The 16,192-nt window shown below is 44.5% G+C and overlaps 1 non-coding gene across 1 annotated transcript; it reads left to right on the top strand.

Moving 5' to 3' along the window:
- Window positions 1-15,585: 15,585 nt before the first annotated feature.
- On the top strand, window positions 15,586-15,692 carry LOC142460426 (U6 spliceosomal RNA). Its single transcript, XR_012786635.1, has one exon. It is a non-coding gene; the product is annotated as a U6 spliceosomal RNA (small nuclear RNA).
- The last annotated feature ends 500 nt before the right edge of the window (window positions 15,693-16,192 follow it).

Raw genomic sequence — 16,192 nt, 5'->3', positions numbered from 1 at the left:
GGAGCCATACTTAGTTCACTGGGGAGCAAAAATAGTAATTTTGACTTTCTCAATGTAAAGATATTGATTATATAATATATTTTTATTAATTCATGTATTTGAAAAATATTTAGGGAGTATATATTAAGTGCTACATAACATTTAATAAAATTATCTATGTGACACCAAATTATTTAGATAAAAGGTATATACAGCCAAGGACAAAATGAATTTTTACATTACGAATTTCAAAGCTGTGCATTGAGCCTCACATACTTTGCTTCCCAGTTAATTTGTTTTTTTTTTCTTTTCCGTTTCTATCTTCCCTTTTCTTTTAAAGACAAAAATAGCTGTTATTATGTCCAAATGCTCTGAATTAGTGATTAGAAAGAAGCTTTCTCTTAAAAATTGTATATATATAAAATATATATATTATATTGATATATGATAATATATTATCATTCCACAGTTCAATCACATCAAGCCAAACTGTGCAATTGCTACCACAATCAGTTTCTAGACTTTCTTTTTATCCCCCTCCCCTCCACTCATGCCCCTTCCCCCGAAACCCTCGTTCTACTTGCTGTCTCTATAGGTTCACCAACCCTAGGTTTCATATATAGAAAAACAGATAACACAACTTCAAGAGGGTGACCTCCAATGACATGACACCTCTGTGGTGCAGCCTGATGTGGACGCGCAAACAGCGATGGCAGCTCTCCACTGTGGACGTTCTCGACAGGGCAGCGTTGTTGCAAGTTGCGGATGGAAGGAGAACTCGGGGAAGCATATGGAGCCTGAACTCACCGATCGGATTCCTCACCTGCCGTGCGGCTGGCTACCACCTATTTTAATATCTGTTTTGTTGAGAGGTAGGAGGATTCTCAAACTTACTTCCTCTTCCTTAAAGGGAAAAATTCTATTGTTGATTCTCTCCAAGTTTTGCTACTTCATGCTTTCTTTGAGATATTTAAGTTTCCTCTGTTCCTATATTATCCTTTGTTTGCTCCCATCTTCTATCTCCATGTCTTCCCATCCGAACTCTCTACATTCCCTTTCCCACTCTACTCCCCTCTCCCCAGCCCTCCCATCCTGGGCTCCCTTTTCTTCCTCCTTTCCACCATCTCTTCTCCTCCTCCTACCCTCCGTCCTTGAGTCTTTCTGTCCTTCCTTCCTCTTGGGTTTGGAGGATTGTGTTTTCATTTTTTGTTTTGTTTGGCATATTGATATTGATTTATAGAGTATTTATCAGAAGCAACAGAAAATAAACCACTTGATGATGTTTAGAGAATTGTATATTTGAATTCTATTCATTTGTATTGAGGCTAAGTGCTGACTTCAAAATATTCAGAAAATGTTCTTGGGTATAGTAATGTAACCTTCTTCAGGGAATGGCACCCGTGTCCTGCATCTTTCTACTCTTCTCTGGCCTGTGCTGAGTGTTGACTGTAAAATTGGTACCTGCGTTCCAGGTTCTAGCCTTCCGCTGGGTCTTCCCCGTGTTGTTGCTTCTTCCAGGAATGAGTCCCTTTGCTGCCATCTCGCACTTCTTTCCCTCAGGACAGCCAATCCTAGTTGTCCTTCGGGGTCTCAGGTTAAAGGCCACTTACACAGAGAACCCTTCCTGGTACAAGCCATGGATTTTCCGTCACCTCTTACACATGCGCACATTGAGCATAAAGAAGACCAAAGTATAATTGATGCATTTGAATTTTGATATTGACAAAGCATTGGAAACACCTTGGGCTGCCAGAAGAACGAGCAAAGAAGTGGAGCCAGCGTGCTCCGTAGGAGCCAGGGCGCGTGTGAGAGTTCATCTCCTGTACGTGGGACACGCTACCAGGGGAGACCAGTCCCGGGAAGAGGACGTCGAACTTGGGAAAGCAGAAGGACAGTGCAAAGGAGGCAGACCCTCAGTACCCAGCAGCTGAAACGTGCAACAAACATCACCACAATTGAGAATGACAGAGTGGCGGAGACCTGGGCAGTGGTTCCCTGACTCAGACATTGCGTCGCTAGGACAGGACAGCACTTGGCAGCCACCTTCCTTTCATGACTGCCATTTATATGCTAAAACTCGTACTCTTCTTCCTTAAAACGGAAGCGGGGATCAAGCTCGGAGGATGAAGCTCTTCAGTCCGGTTTATCTCCACTCGGAAGCACACGGAAACGTGAGCCTTTTGCGGGTTATAGTTCTTAGTCTGAAACGAATGCAGAATAGAGGTCCTTCCAGCACTTTAGTCAATAGAAGTTTCACACAGGGGCAGTTAGACTTTTTTATATGACCCAGAAAAACGTATGTCCTAACCAACAAATGCTTATTATTTCAGTGTTCTATAAAAACATTAGTATGTCAAAGTGGGTTGCATTAAATTAAAAAGACGCGTGGATATTTTCTTGTTGAAAAGGTGATTCATTAACATTGTATTTGAAGATCTCTAGGCTGTTGTTTTGATTATTTAATTTGTTAACTTTATCATTTTATTGGGAGCTCTTGCAGCTATCATAACATTCCCTATAACTCAATCGCAGCAAGCAGAATTGTACAATTGCTGCCACAATCGGCTTCCAAACATTCTCTTTCTGCTTGAACTCCTTGGTATCAGCTCCCTTTCATCCCCTCCTTCCCCCACCCTAACCCGGAGGAACCCTTATTTTTTATCAATTAATTAATTGATTTTGGTAGACTTTTATTTTATTAAGAGAAAAGAACAATAGTCTGCCCTCAAGATTTCTCCAGCTGGGAGGCTGCTTTCTCTGCCTGAGAAGAAGCCAGGGGCTGTCCCCCGCAAGCCTGGAGGCCTCTTTCCTTGTCCACTTGGTAAAGCCTCTGGGCCCTTCCAGTTGCCTTGTCTGGCCTCTGCCTCATCGGAGGCCGCCTGGGATGGATGTGAAGTCTGGTTCTCCTTCTCCCTTGCGAAGCCGGAGGAGGTCAGACGCCCCCCCCACACCATACTTACAATAGTAACTGTTCGTTGGTGGTGGTTTTTAGGTACCGTGGAACCGTTCCAACTCATAGCAATTCTATTCACACACAACAAACACTGCACCCTTGCCCAGCCTCACAATAGTCATGCTTGAGCTTATCACTGTGGCCACTGTGTCAATGCATCTCACTCAGGGTCTTGCTCTTCCACGTGAACTAAAGAGACAGATACCCACTAAGCACAAAATTAGACTAGTTTTTGCTTATCAATTTAAAATAGAAATTGCCTGCTACTCCATTTTGTCCATAATTAAAAAAAAATTTTCCCATTTTGTCCACATTAATGATTATTACACATACATCCATTACCCAAAATATGTGCTCATGGGATGGATACAAGCAAATAATTATAAAAATGCACATATATGTTTTAGAAGATACTTTAAGTAATCTTAAAGTGGTCTAATTATACTAAGTGGGTAATTAATAGAAATTTTTATACTACTTTGAGCAAAGTTGAACAAAATAGTTTTAAAAAATCATTTTCCTTAAGAAGTGAGAAATATGACTTATGTAATAATATAGTTAACTTATGTGTGCATGAATATTTATGATTCTATGTGACTTACAAAGAATAAATTCCACTATGGGGTAAATGAACACCACCCTAATTGACAATGTTTACATTTTTTCAATGGAATTTCGCAAGAAAGAAAAATAGTGAGAAGTAAGAGTGCTTGGAGTAGCAGAAGAATCCCAAAGAGAATCCCTTATCAATTCTCACTATTATGGGCTAAAAAAGTACTTACTAGATAAAGGCAAGTGTTTGTTAAAAGTCCATCGTCATTCATGATTAAAACCTGCTGACAAACAAATAATGGAATTCTTCATTTAATAAAGACTTTTGCCAAAATTTTATAGCAAATATTACATTTAGCTGTAACATTATAGGTGAACATCCTTCAACTTCAAGGGAAAGATAAGGGCGTCTACTAAAAGCATCTGGAGATCTAGCTATTGCCACGAGATAAGAAATAAACCCGAAGAATTAGAAAGAAAAACAATAGGAAAACTTTACCCTTGCCTGCAGACTACATGAATGGCTACATAAGAAACTGTAGGTTTAATACTAGAACGACGAAGCAGCTTCAGTTAAACAGGAGCTAAACCAGTTACGCATATTCACGCAATCGAATACTATGCAGTCATTAAAACTAGACTGTCCGCATGCGGTTAAGTGAGAAAGGCAGGTTATAGAACATCGTGAATAGCATTACACTGACAGTGGAATGATATCTACCAAGTAGCAAAAGCCATTTTCACTTTCCCCCCAGATTAATGGAGCCCTGTTTTTAGCTGGGCATTATGATACTCAGCTAAAAACTTACATTGTTGCCTCTCGCAAACTTGTGGCTCTGTGGCTAAATTCTGGCCAATGCAGTATAAGCAGAAGTTTCTCTGAAAGGGAGGGTCTTGTTCTCATTCGTCTAACCGTGCTACTTGGAGCATGGTGCCATGGCCGGAGCTCGGGCCATTGTGGAGCAAGAGCAACCATCTTGGATCATGAAGATCAGAATCACGCACTAGGGAGTGTGGAGTGAAAATCTAGACGGTTCCGGATCCCTGATGAATATAGCACTGCCATGTCAGCCCGAGGCTGCCCACCTTCTGTTGCTATTGTTATTTTTCTCATGTGAGAGAGAGCAAATACCTACCTTGTTCATCGAATTTTTAATCTCTACTATATAACCGCACACAATTTCCATTTGTATTTTTTAATTAAATATGTATACATTAAAATTATATTTATATGTAAATATAATGAAATATTTCGGCACATCTAGATACATGAGAAAATTTAAATGTACACATATTTAAAGTTAAATCTATTCAAATATATGTAAAATTAAACATGTATGTATAAAAGCATGCATAAATAATTGTATATATACACTTTTAATTTTAGGAGCCCTAGTAGCATAGTGGATTACAAGTTGGACTACCAACTACAAGTTCATCAGTTTGAAACCACCAGCTGTCGCAGCAGAGAAAGATGAGGTTTCTACTCTTACTGTCTTGGAAACCCACAGGGGCAGTTAGTTCTACCCTGTCCTATAGGGGTGTGGAGTCAGAATTGACTCAATGGCCATAGCTGAGTTTTGAGTATATACATACTTAACCAAACCAAAGTCACTGCCCTCGAGTTCATGCCAACTCACAGTGACCTTACAGGACAGGGTAGAACTGCCCCTGAGCGCTTCTGAGACTGTTACTGTTTACAAGACTAGAAAGCCTCATCTTTCTCCCACAGAGCTGCTAGTGGTTTCATACTGCTGACCTTTCAGATCACAGCCCAACTCGTGACCATTACCCTACCAGGGCTCCTATACATACCAATAGGCACACAAATATGCGTTATGCCTAAGCCTTATTTGCATAACATATCTGTACATGCATGCAGAAAATGGCATTATCTCTAGAGATACGAGATCTTAAGCAGGAGGTAGGCTTTTCTTTACTTTGCAAAATCCGAAGTTTTAGCAACAAACTTTCGCTTTCAGGAAAAATGAAACCATTTCGATTTTATGAAGAAGAGGGAATGGCCCTTCACTGGTGGATCCATCAAGTGAAAGCACTGAATAACTCCATGACTTCCCACTTCACTCCTTCTAGACCGAGTGCCGGCACAGAAGGAGTCTCTCACTTACTAGTCACTACTTCCAATTTCACCTCAGAGCTTGCTCTCCTCCCCCATTATGAATAGTCGCCATCTTTTGAAATATGCATCAGCCTGCTTCCAATGCAGACAGTTGAAGAGGATGCTCCAGACCATATAATAATGGAATGACCGATTGATTGCAGTGGATCATAAAACCCACACAGCTGCTTTGATAATAAAAGCATTTCCCTCCAAACAAGACTTCCCACTACCACTAACATTCAATTGTTACCATGGCTACATGTTAATTTAAAAGCTAGTCACCATAAGAAAGGACGGTCTAGTGTTCTGATGCTTGGAATGGGTTCTGCAAGATTCCAAGAGGAGTTTGGAAAGCTTGGTGACCCTAGAAGCAAAGGGACTTCTGGTTCTGAGCACAGCCCTGTGTGGGTCCAGCCAGCTCTGTTCTAATTGCATTCCATTTCATGACTAAACCAGAGAAACTAGCACAGGGGACCTGGAGTTAAGGAATTGGGGATCAGGGAGTCCAAGAGAAACCAGAACAAGGAGTTAAGAGGTGGGATGGTGAAAGCATTAGTTAAAGATCAGTTGCTTGTTTTAAAATTAAGAGAAGGGTCTTCATATCATGCTGTTCGTTTCAGGCCTGCCTCAGAAGTGTGAAGTTATTCTGTTTACAAATTCTAAATATAGACGGTACATATACACACATTATTATATCTCAGGATGCCAGTAGATATTTATAAATTATGAGGCAGATGGCTAGGGTATTGGATCCTGAACACATGAATCCTTTCTTCTACCAAATAACCGGCCTATATGGTCCCAAGAGGAAACAGTATATACACCTATACAAAAGACAGGCCAGTGGGGACTGTCGATGTCCTCTGCGTAGCAAACTCAATCCCCTGGGTGGAACTCCATTCAATTAGGCTGAACTGCATGCAGAACTCCTTTTAAATTCAGTTTCTTCATTGTGTTTTAATTTAAATATTGTAGCCTTAAGGGGTCCTGGTGGCACTGCGGGTTAGGCGTTGGGCTGCCAGTTGAAACCCACTGGTCACTCCTGGGGAGAGAGAGGAAGCTGTCTACTCCCATACAGATTTACAGTTACCCTGTAGAGCAGTGGTTCTCAGCCTTCCTAATGCCTCAAGCCTTTAATACAGTTCCTCATGTGGTGTTGACCCCCAACCATGAAATTATTTTTGTTGCTACTTCATAACTGTAATTTTGTTACTGTTATGAATCGGGCGACCCCTGTGAAAGGGTCGTGATGCACAGGTTGAGAACCGCTGCTATAGAGGGTCATGATGAGTCAGCATCTATTCTATGGGTTTGCTTGGCAGGTGTGAGTTGGAACCGACTGTAGTTTGGTTGGTTTGGTTGATTCCCTTTTTTTTACACACCAAAGCATGGCCTTGATAGAGGTATGGTTTCATCTTACTTTGCTTTTTAAAGATCATTTTACTGGGGGCTCTTACAGCTCTTATAACTATCCGTAAATCAATTGTATCAAGCATATTTGTACAAATGTTGCCTTCATCCTTTTCTAAACATTTCTAAACTTTCTATTTGAGTCTTTGGTATCAGCTTCTCTCCACCCCACCCCCTGCCCATGCATGACCCCTTGATAAATGATAAAATATTATCATTTACATATCTTATACCATCCACTGTCTCCATTCCCCCATAGTTTCTGTTTTCATCCCCTGGGGGGGAGGGGTGGTTATGTGTTGATCATTGCTATGGGTTCCCCCTTTCTCCCTTCCTCCCCCCACCTTCCTGACACCTTCCTGGAATCAATACTCCCATTTCTGTTCCTGAGGGATTTATCTGACCTAGATTCTGTGTGTCATGAGCTCTTATCTGTACCAGTGTAAAAGCTCCAATCTAGCCAGAACTGAAAGGCAGGACTGGGGTCATAACAGTGGGGGGGCGGGGGGCAGGAACCTCAAAAAACCAGAGGAATATTGTGTGTTTCATCAGTGCTATACTGCACCCTGGTTGACTTATCCCTTCCTTGTGACCCTTCTATGAGGGGATGTCCTATTGTCTGCAGATGGGATGGGTCTCTGCTCCAACACCCTTCATTATCAGCCATATGTGTTTGTTTGTTTGTTTAGGGTCTTCTGGTGCCTCTTACCTGATTCCACTGACACCTCATGATCCCACAGGTTGGTGCACTTCTTCCATGTGGGCTTGTTGCTTCTCTGCTGGATGGCTGCTTGTTTAAGCCTTTAAGACCCCAGACACTAAATGTTTTGATAGCTGGGCACCATCAGCTTTCTTCCCCACATTTGCTTATGCACCCATTTTGTCTTCAATGATCCTGTTGGGAGGGTGAACAGCATGGAATACCTGGAACAGAGTGTCCTTGCATTGAAGGAGGGCTTGAACAGAAAAGAAGCCCAAAGTCCATTCACTTCCTTGATGTTTTGCCATATAAATACTATATGTACATAGGCCAATACCTCTGTGTTTATGAATTAATGTATTTACATATGTACATACCTATGTTTATACCTCTATCCATAGCTTTGCTTCCTAGATCTTTGCTCTGTTTCCTGTTACCTTCCTCCTGTCCCACCATCATGCTCGTCCTTCTTCTGCTTCTCAGTATTTCCTGTCAGCTAGGTTGCTGTTGCTCCAACACCCCCAGGATCTCTATGTCCTCCTCTTTATTGCTTTTAATTTCCCAGTTGTTCCCCTGTCTATCACATTGTTTGCTCACCACTCCCTTCCCCCCCCCCCCCCCCCCGCCTCCTCCTCCCCCCAGGCCCTCTGGAAATCTCAGTCCCGTTGTTTATCCTTGGGCTTGCTTCCCATGCTGATCTTATATAAGTAGGTAAAACAACAATAATGGAGACAAAACAAAAGACTGAATTAAAAAGGGGGGGGACTAGCAAACATAAAAAAAGAAAGAAAAAGCATAGATCATTACAAGCCTGTCCACTGACCTTTATGACTATCTCCCCACCGGTTCTGGCGGGGGGGGGGGGGGGGGGGTATTCTGGGAATTGCCCTTCCTAGCCTGAAGTCTATTTTGGGGGGCTCCTCAGGGGATCTGTGGCTTTGCTTTACTCTCGTTGCTAATCTGCTATGTTCCCTTCTTGGTTCGCCACCCTGTGGGCGGGGGTGGGAGTGGGGTGTCAGACCAGGCTGTGTCCCCAGTCCTGGTGTGCTTCAGCGAGGGGACCTCATGTCTCGAGCTCTTCTCGGCCCTCCAGTCCTCTCTGTGCCTGAGCAGCGTCGTTCTCAGGGCTTGTTTTGCCAGTATGGGGTCCAGTCCCTCGTTCTCTTTTCCCTTCTTGGTTTGCTTCCAAGATGAGGGTGGGGTGGGGGAGACAAGGACAGACAAAGAACTTGAAGCTTAGGTTAAGTGGAGCCAGAAGTGGAATTTAGCAGCGCAGAGCACAGGTGGTCATCCCCATTACCCTGTCCCTAAGCCGAACACTGTGAAGCAGACCCCGGTGGCAGCCACTGGCCCAGGCAGCCTCTAGCGTCCTTGTGCTTAGGAGTCATTAGTGTCTTCTAAAACAACTGAGTCTTCCTGATTTGCTCCCCAGGTTACAGTGACATGTGGAGCACCCTTTGTGAGTCAGCGGAGGGACACGGGAGAATTAAGCTAATGGGGAAGCACACCTGCCAACTGCCGAAAAGCCAGAGAAATGCTCCCCAAGAGCCTTGTGACCCAACAACGCCGCCCGAGCAGCCTGATTGCTGGGCAGCTGCCGGGCCCGGCGCCCGGACGCTTGTTTCCTGCCCCTTGCGCTTCGCACAAGCACATCCGAGACATTAAGCCTGATGGACTCAACACTTTCGTGTGTGCGTTTTTGGCCCTCCCAGCCCCCCCACCCCACCCCGCCTCCCTGGCAACAAAATTAAAACTGCACCTCGGGATTTATCCACCCTTTTGCTGATCTCGATGTGAAATGTGCAGCTAAATCCCAGCACACGGCACGCACTCGCCTCTGGGGGCGCTGCTTAAAATGTAGCTGAGCACAAACAGAAAACATCAAGTCTTGTTGAAGTCAGCACCCAGAATTAATCTCCAAAAGTAATGAAAGAATTAGTCTCCCTCTGTAAGATAAGGAAACGTGAAGGATGGGAAGCCAGAGATGTTTGGCTCAGCTGCTTTCAGAAGGAGCTGTCTCCGGGAAAGGAGAGTGCTGTGGTTGGGGCCCGAGTTAAGGTCCCACTGATGATCTTGCTGTGACCATGGGATGCTTTGGGGTGGGTTTCTTCCTTCTGATTAATACGTGATGTTTTTATACTGAAATGTCTCCCTGGATTTTTTTTTAACATTGGGAAAGACTGGAGGCTTAAGGATATGATTTAAGTAAATAATATGATCTTTACATCCACGTGCGATCAGGCTCCCTGCTGCACAGTGGCTGCGCCAACAGGCTCGCACACTGAACACCTGTGGGGATGGCAGCTACATCGGGTCGCTGTGAGTTGAAACCCACTCAGCAAACCTTAACAACATTTGCTTCCCACTGCATCTTTAGTTTTCTTTTTATCTTGCCTCTGAACATTGTGCTGTTTTAAAAAAAAAAAAAAGTGTGCTCCAGGAAGCTGCCTAGGATTCACCAGTAGAGTTGTTAAAAGTTATTCGGAAAGTTTGGGGTGAAAGAAATCAGATCACCAAGCATCTGCTCCCACCCCCAGTACCTAAGGAAATGGACAAAAAACATCTAATTTTTTTAACGTGCTCCAAACTCAACAGCAGCAATCAAGATCGAAAGGAGATCCAACTTCATGGTGCAGAGTGAATCCTGACCCTGACCTACCACCACATCCGCTCTCCAGAATGAGACCTGAGAGAAGGTGAGCCAACAAAGTGCTGATACTTCTTCTCATTGATGACCCGCCCCCACAACTTGAAGAATAGTGGGGTGAAGGGTGAGCAGGCAGGTAATATCACTGAGCAGAGAGCCCACTCTCTGGACTCCTGCAGAGCCTTGCTAACACATCAGGGGCGGACAGGGCTGGCTGTCCTCTAAGGTCCTCACTGAGTTGGGGAAATATCCATAGTACTTGTTAGCAATAGGAAGAGATGAAAAGAGAAATCGTAAGGTTGAGGAAACGGGTTGGAACCAAATAATACCGCTACAGACCTAACAAATGAATTAGAAATAAAAAAACACTACAGACACAATAGAGGGGTTACTGGCATTCAGGAAAGACTTAAAACTTAAAACAATCACCATGAACACAGCATAAGACTACAGAGACTTAAGACAAGTATAGAACCCATAAGGTGTACATATCAACATGATAGAAAATATAGTTAATTGTCCCTTAAACAGCATATTCAACAATAGAAGATAGAAATTACCCAGGCATATAATAAAATTTTTTCACTGAAATGAAGGGCCAAACCTTCCATTGAAAGCATGTGCCATATACCAAGAATCCTTTTAACATAAAAGAATAGACATGATTGAGTTATTTGAATTTAGGGATAAAGGGGATTTCTTGAGACGTCCAGGCAGGAAAAGGCAGCCACCTACAGGGGCCGGTGGTCAGGCTGGCCTGCTACTCCTCTGCGGAACACAAGAACACAGGATCTCCCACGTTCTGAAGGAAGCAGTGACACCAGATGTCATCCTATCAAGTCAGATTGTCCTTGCAGTTGGAAGTCAAAAGGCGGGTCTTTTTAATACACAACAGCAAAATAACCAGAAAGAAAGGAAAAAGAGCTAGAAAGGTAAAGGAAATGAAGGGGGAAGAGGAGGGAGGCAGACGAGAAGCGTGGAAGGTGTGCAGAAAAGAGATAAGTCATACTGTGAGTATCTTCAACACACACACACACACACACACACACACACACACACACACTCAATTCCTTGACACCGAGCAGTCAAGAGACGAATGTCAGCCATCTAATTTCCCCCATCAACTTCTTCTTCTAAGATTGTCAAGAATCAGACTTTTAGATTTCAAAAGACCCTACCTACTTGACGGCATTGAAAGGTTGGGGACAGGTGAGTGGGAAAATAAAACAAAAATTAAACTCAAAGTTGATTAAGTGGGCATTTTGCCATCGGGCGAACCCCTCTTTGTGCTCACTGATAACATGCTTACAATGGTCCCCGGCTCACAGAATGTGACAGGGGAGTCCAAGAGAGAAAAAGTAGGCCAAGGCGGCCCCCCAGAACCTGACCTATTCTCTTCCATAACTCTCTCTCCTCCAGCCCCATCCCTTGCACAGAGCCCTGGCTTCTGTTGTTTGTTTTATTTGATTGGTTTGTTGGCCTCGGGCTCACTTTATATTCCCATGCCACCGTGGTTTTTCAGGTTGAGTAATTTATGGCTCAAAGCTAAATATTTGCTAGCAAACCATTCTTTAAAATGTACAACTGCATCGGGAACGTTATACGTTCCTGCATTAAAACTAGATTTCCATTCGGGACTGACTCCGTGATTTTAGGCAATTATATATGAATCTCTTTGAGTTCGGCTCTCTTCTTTACTGAATGATGTCAATCATCCTAAATTTGCTCTTCTTGGTCTTATCAGGTACCTGGCTCAAACAGAACCACTGGTCAGAAAGATGGGAGTGTTCACGCCTTGTGAAGAAGATAACCCGTGTCACGGAACACTTGGGGTAGTAATTATTGGATGGAAACTTAACTGCTGGGCAAACCTTCACCAAAGGTGCAATAAAGCCGAGTGTCACAGTCAGATGAAGTGCCTGACTCAAAGGGGGCGCTCCAGGAGGTGATGATTTTACTTTGGGGGATTTGAATGCTTCTATGACATAGTAACCGTCTTTATTGTTAGACCCCAACTGTTGGGGGTGGAGCTCTTGTCCATTGTACAGCACCTTGCTTTGTGGCGTTCCATGATGTATTCAGGTCTGTAGATTTGAAAGTTAGAGATGCAGGAGCTAAATTTCCAACCTGTGAAAAGGAAGGAAAATAGAGGGAGGGCACAGGGGCCAAGAATCCTAGCAGGGTAAGCAATGTACCTGGGAGGACCCAGGGGGACCCCAGAGAAGACACAGCTAAGAAGGAATTTTGAAGGTAGACGGGGAGAATATGAATTTTTACATCGCTTTTCTGTGTTGTCTTCACTCTCACTGCTCTTTTTTCCCACTCTGGGACAAATATATATATATATATATTATCTTTATATTTCTATATATAAACTTCAGAGACAGACATTGCTCGTTCATGATTTTTGTGCGATTGGGTTTGGCGGTGAGGCAGGGGACCAAGAGGAGGGGCTGAGTTTTGCTTCCAGGCTAATGCTGCAGCCCCCAGTCATGTGAGCTGACACAAGAGTTGGAGGATTCGGGGAGAAGCACTATCTGGCTGCTGTGTGGATTTTCACAGGTATTTGCCATCTGTCCTTGTTTTTCCCTCAGGAAGCTTCAAGTCGAGGTAGATATGAAGGCTCTTAGGTTATAGAAATCTCAAAGGTTCTCTCCACAATAGCAGAAAAGTCCAAGCGAAGGGAGCAGACCGGTATTGGCTGGCATCTTCAGGTAAACCTCCTCTGCCACCCAGCTCCCATCGATATCAGAAACAGGCCAGGCCTGTGGTGCCTATTAATCCAAGCTCTCCATTTGGAAGTGCCAGAGTCTGCTCTGAGTTCCCTGCCAGCCAAGGCGCTAGCTTACTCCTTCCTCACGGGGTGCTGTTTTCCATTCCTAAGTGACTATGTGCTCGCTCCCAGTTCCTCAGGACTTCTTATCAGTGGCTTTGAAGTTGTGGCCGTCCTATGTTGCTTCGTGGCAGTGTTCGTGTGCAGTGAGCACCAGCTTCCTGCGCTGCAAGTAAGTAGATCAGGGTTTACAGACGCCCTGCCCTGGTTGGTAGCGTGATGGGTGTTCCTTGTGGCCGTCAGTGATTTGACCATCCATCCACCTAGTCACCTATGCTTTAGCACAGGTGCAAAATGGCCTTCAAAGGACCACAGGTTGGGACTTCCCTATAACCTGGCTTTCTGTGGTGCCCTCATCTAAGGAGAGCTCATGATTCGCCTCTGATTCGTCTGGCAGCCTATTCATAACTGATACTTATCCTTGAATGTCTTGCTTTCTAGAACCCTGGGTTCTTTCTTAAGGCCCCCACCCCCTCCTTAACTGTAATGTCACACACACAGGTCCCCTGCCATTTGCTGCCCCAGAGCAGTCCTAACCGCCTTGGGGCTAGATGTTTGTAGTAGACTTTTCTCCTGCCTCCATCCCCTTCTCTCTCCAGACAAATCTGATTACTCCTCTGATTAGAAAGCTTCAGGAGATGCTAACAGGAAAATGAAACCTCCTTGGTATGGAGCGCACGCACATTCAAGGATGACTCCCATGTGTGAGTGGGTTGCCAAGGGAATCGGCAGAACCGTGACAGCTAATGATAGTGTTCACTTCATCGGCATCAGCGTCCATCACTCTTAGGCACCTCCAGCCTCACTGAGCAGCTCACTTTGCCCAGGACATTCGGCTTTAGGCCTTTCTCCTATTGATCCTCTCCTTCCTTCTCCTTCTGGAAGGTTACTCATAACTCCAACCTCACTATCAATTTGCTACTCTGATATGCCCAGGACCCCAATTCTGAAGTTCCTCAATGCGCTGTCTCGGGCCTTGCCACCTCATAATGATATGTTGTTCCCTAGGCAACATCATCCACATCAGGGCAACAAGCATTATTGACACACATAGGATCCACAAATTTACATCCCCAAGACAAACTTTGCTTCGAAGTTCCAGTTTCATATATCCGACAACCTAAAAACCATCTCAAATGAACAAATCCCCAAATGAAAACTCACTGTCGTTCTTCTCTGCCCAAACTGGCCCTCATCCCGCGTTCCTTATCCCGGTGACTGGCACCACCATCCGTCTACCAGTTAGACAAGCCAGAAACCTAGCGATCATGCTAGACCCACCACCTTCTCACCTGTTGTTTTGTACTAGCCTTGTTACCTTCTCAATCGCTGTTGGCTCTCTGTGTAATTCTCTCCACTTCCACTGCCACCACCTTGGTCAAAGACACCATTTAACGCTTCCTTAATGATTGCAAAAGCACCGAGGTTGCCCTCCCCAACTGCATTTTGCCTTCCTTCTGATTCGTTCTCCAGAGGGCAGGATCATCTTTTTCACACACAAATTCAATTCTGTTCTCAGACTTGCTGCCATCGAGTTGATGCCAACACATAGCGACCCCATAGGACAGGATAGAGCTGCCCTGTTTCTGAGTCATTGTAGTAGAAAGCCTCCTTTTTCTTCTGAGGACTGGTTGGTGGTTTCTAACTGCCAACCTTGCAGTTAGCAGTCCAACGTGTAACCGCTACCATGGCTAGAGTAGCAATACCCTACACGGCCTTCAGGGTACTGCGCGGCTCATCATTCAGTCACACTGGCCTTCTCCTGCTGTGGGATGGGAGACAGATGGTTTTCTGTTTGGAACCGTCTGCCTGCTTAGCTAACCAAACCCTGCTTCTTCCGCAACGAACCACAGGGAGAGGGAAGCTATCGCCCTGCCCATACCCAAGCAAACGTGTGACTCAAATGGAGACTAGCAAACACATCTTGAAAGAATGTTGCAAACTCACAGAACGATTTTGGGCCACAGCAGGGTTGAGAGTCTGGTGTCGTGGTAGCAGGTATCCAGGGGTGGAGTGACCCTGGTCAGCAGTCAGGGGTGAGACCCCCATCAGGGCAGGTCTTAGTTCCTGTAGCAGACACGTGAGTGCAGAAGCCACTTGCTTCCCGCCTCAGTTGGTGCTTCGACATGGCTGTCGGTTCTATGAGCCATATACTCTTGCAGTAAGTTATTTTTCTGCTGAACTTAACCTTCTCGTGACCAAATTATTTTGTTTGTTAGATTTAGTTGACACGGGTGTTTGTTTGTTTCAGTAATGGAATGCATGCTAAGTAATAGAATAACATTAAAATTTGTGAGGTGAAAAATATTATGGGGGAGACCTGTGTTCCCTGGACTCTAGAGATAGACTAGATTGGAAGGAAAAACCATGGGGGGGGGGAAATCATTCTTTGCTCGCTTCAGCAGCACATATACTAAAATTGGAAAGCTCCAGAGAAGATTAGCGTGGCCCCTTTACAAGGATGACATGTAAATTCATGAAGCGTCCCATTTAAAATGCATATTCTTAGAAAACTTATTTTATTGTGTGAAGTTTTTAGAAAATGGGTTAACACCTAAACGCATTCTGCACTGGCGATTCGAGTCTCCTTCGGACCACTGCCTTCTTGCATCACCTACGAGATCCCTTGCAGGTAGGGCTTTGTACCCTTTGCAGGTCATTTGGTACCCTGTTTTCTCCTGGCTCATTCTTCACAAGGGAGGAAAGTCTGCCTAGTCTTTAGATTTCCCAGCCTCCGGCCACAGTACTGTCCAAAGGGAGCCGATCAGGAGACCTGGGCACATCTGCCCCCAGGGAAGTACATGGTCCTGTAAACAAAAAAATCATACAGAAGGCTTATTTAGACCCCTGGAGAGAGGGGCTCGGGGAGCGGCTGGTAACCTACATAGGAGGAGCAGGTGAGTGGGGTAAAAGTGCGGTATTGGGCCTGAAAATACATTCTTCACTTGAAAATTGCAACCAAAACACAACCGACAAAGACACGGGAAAGCGTGCAC

The sequence above is a fragment of the Tenrec ecaudatus genome, chromosome 10 (genome assembly GCF_050624435.1).
Source record: "Tenrec ecaudatus isolate mTenEca1 chromosome 10, mTenEca1.hap1, whole genome shotgun sequence".
NCBI lineage: Eukaryota > Metazoa > Chordata > Mammalia > Afrosoricida > Tenrecidae > Tenrec > Tenrec ecaudatus.
The sequence above is the reverse complement of the archived record's forward strand: the minus strand, read 5'-3'. Positions and strand labels throughout refer to the sequence as shown.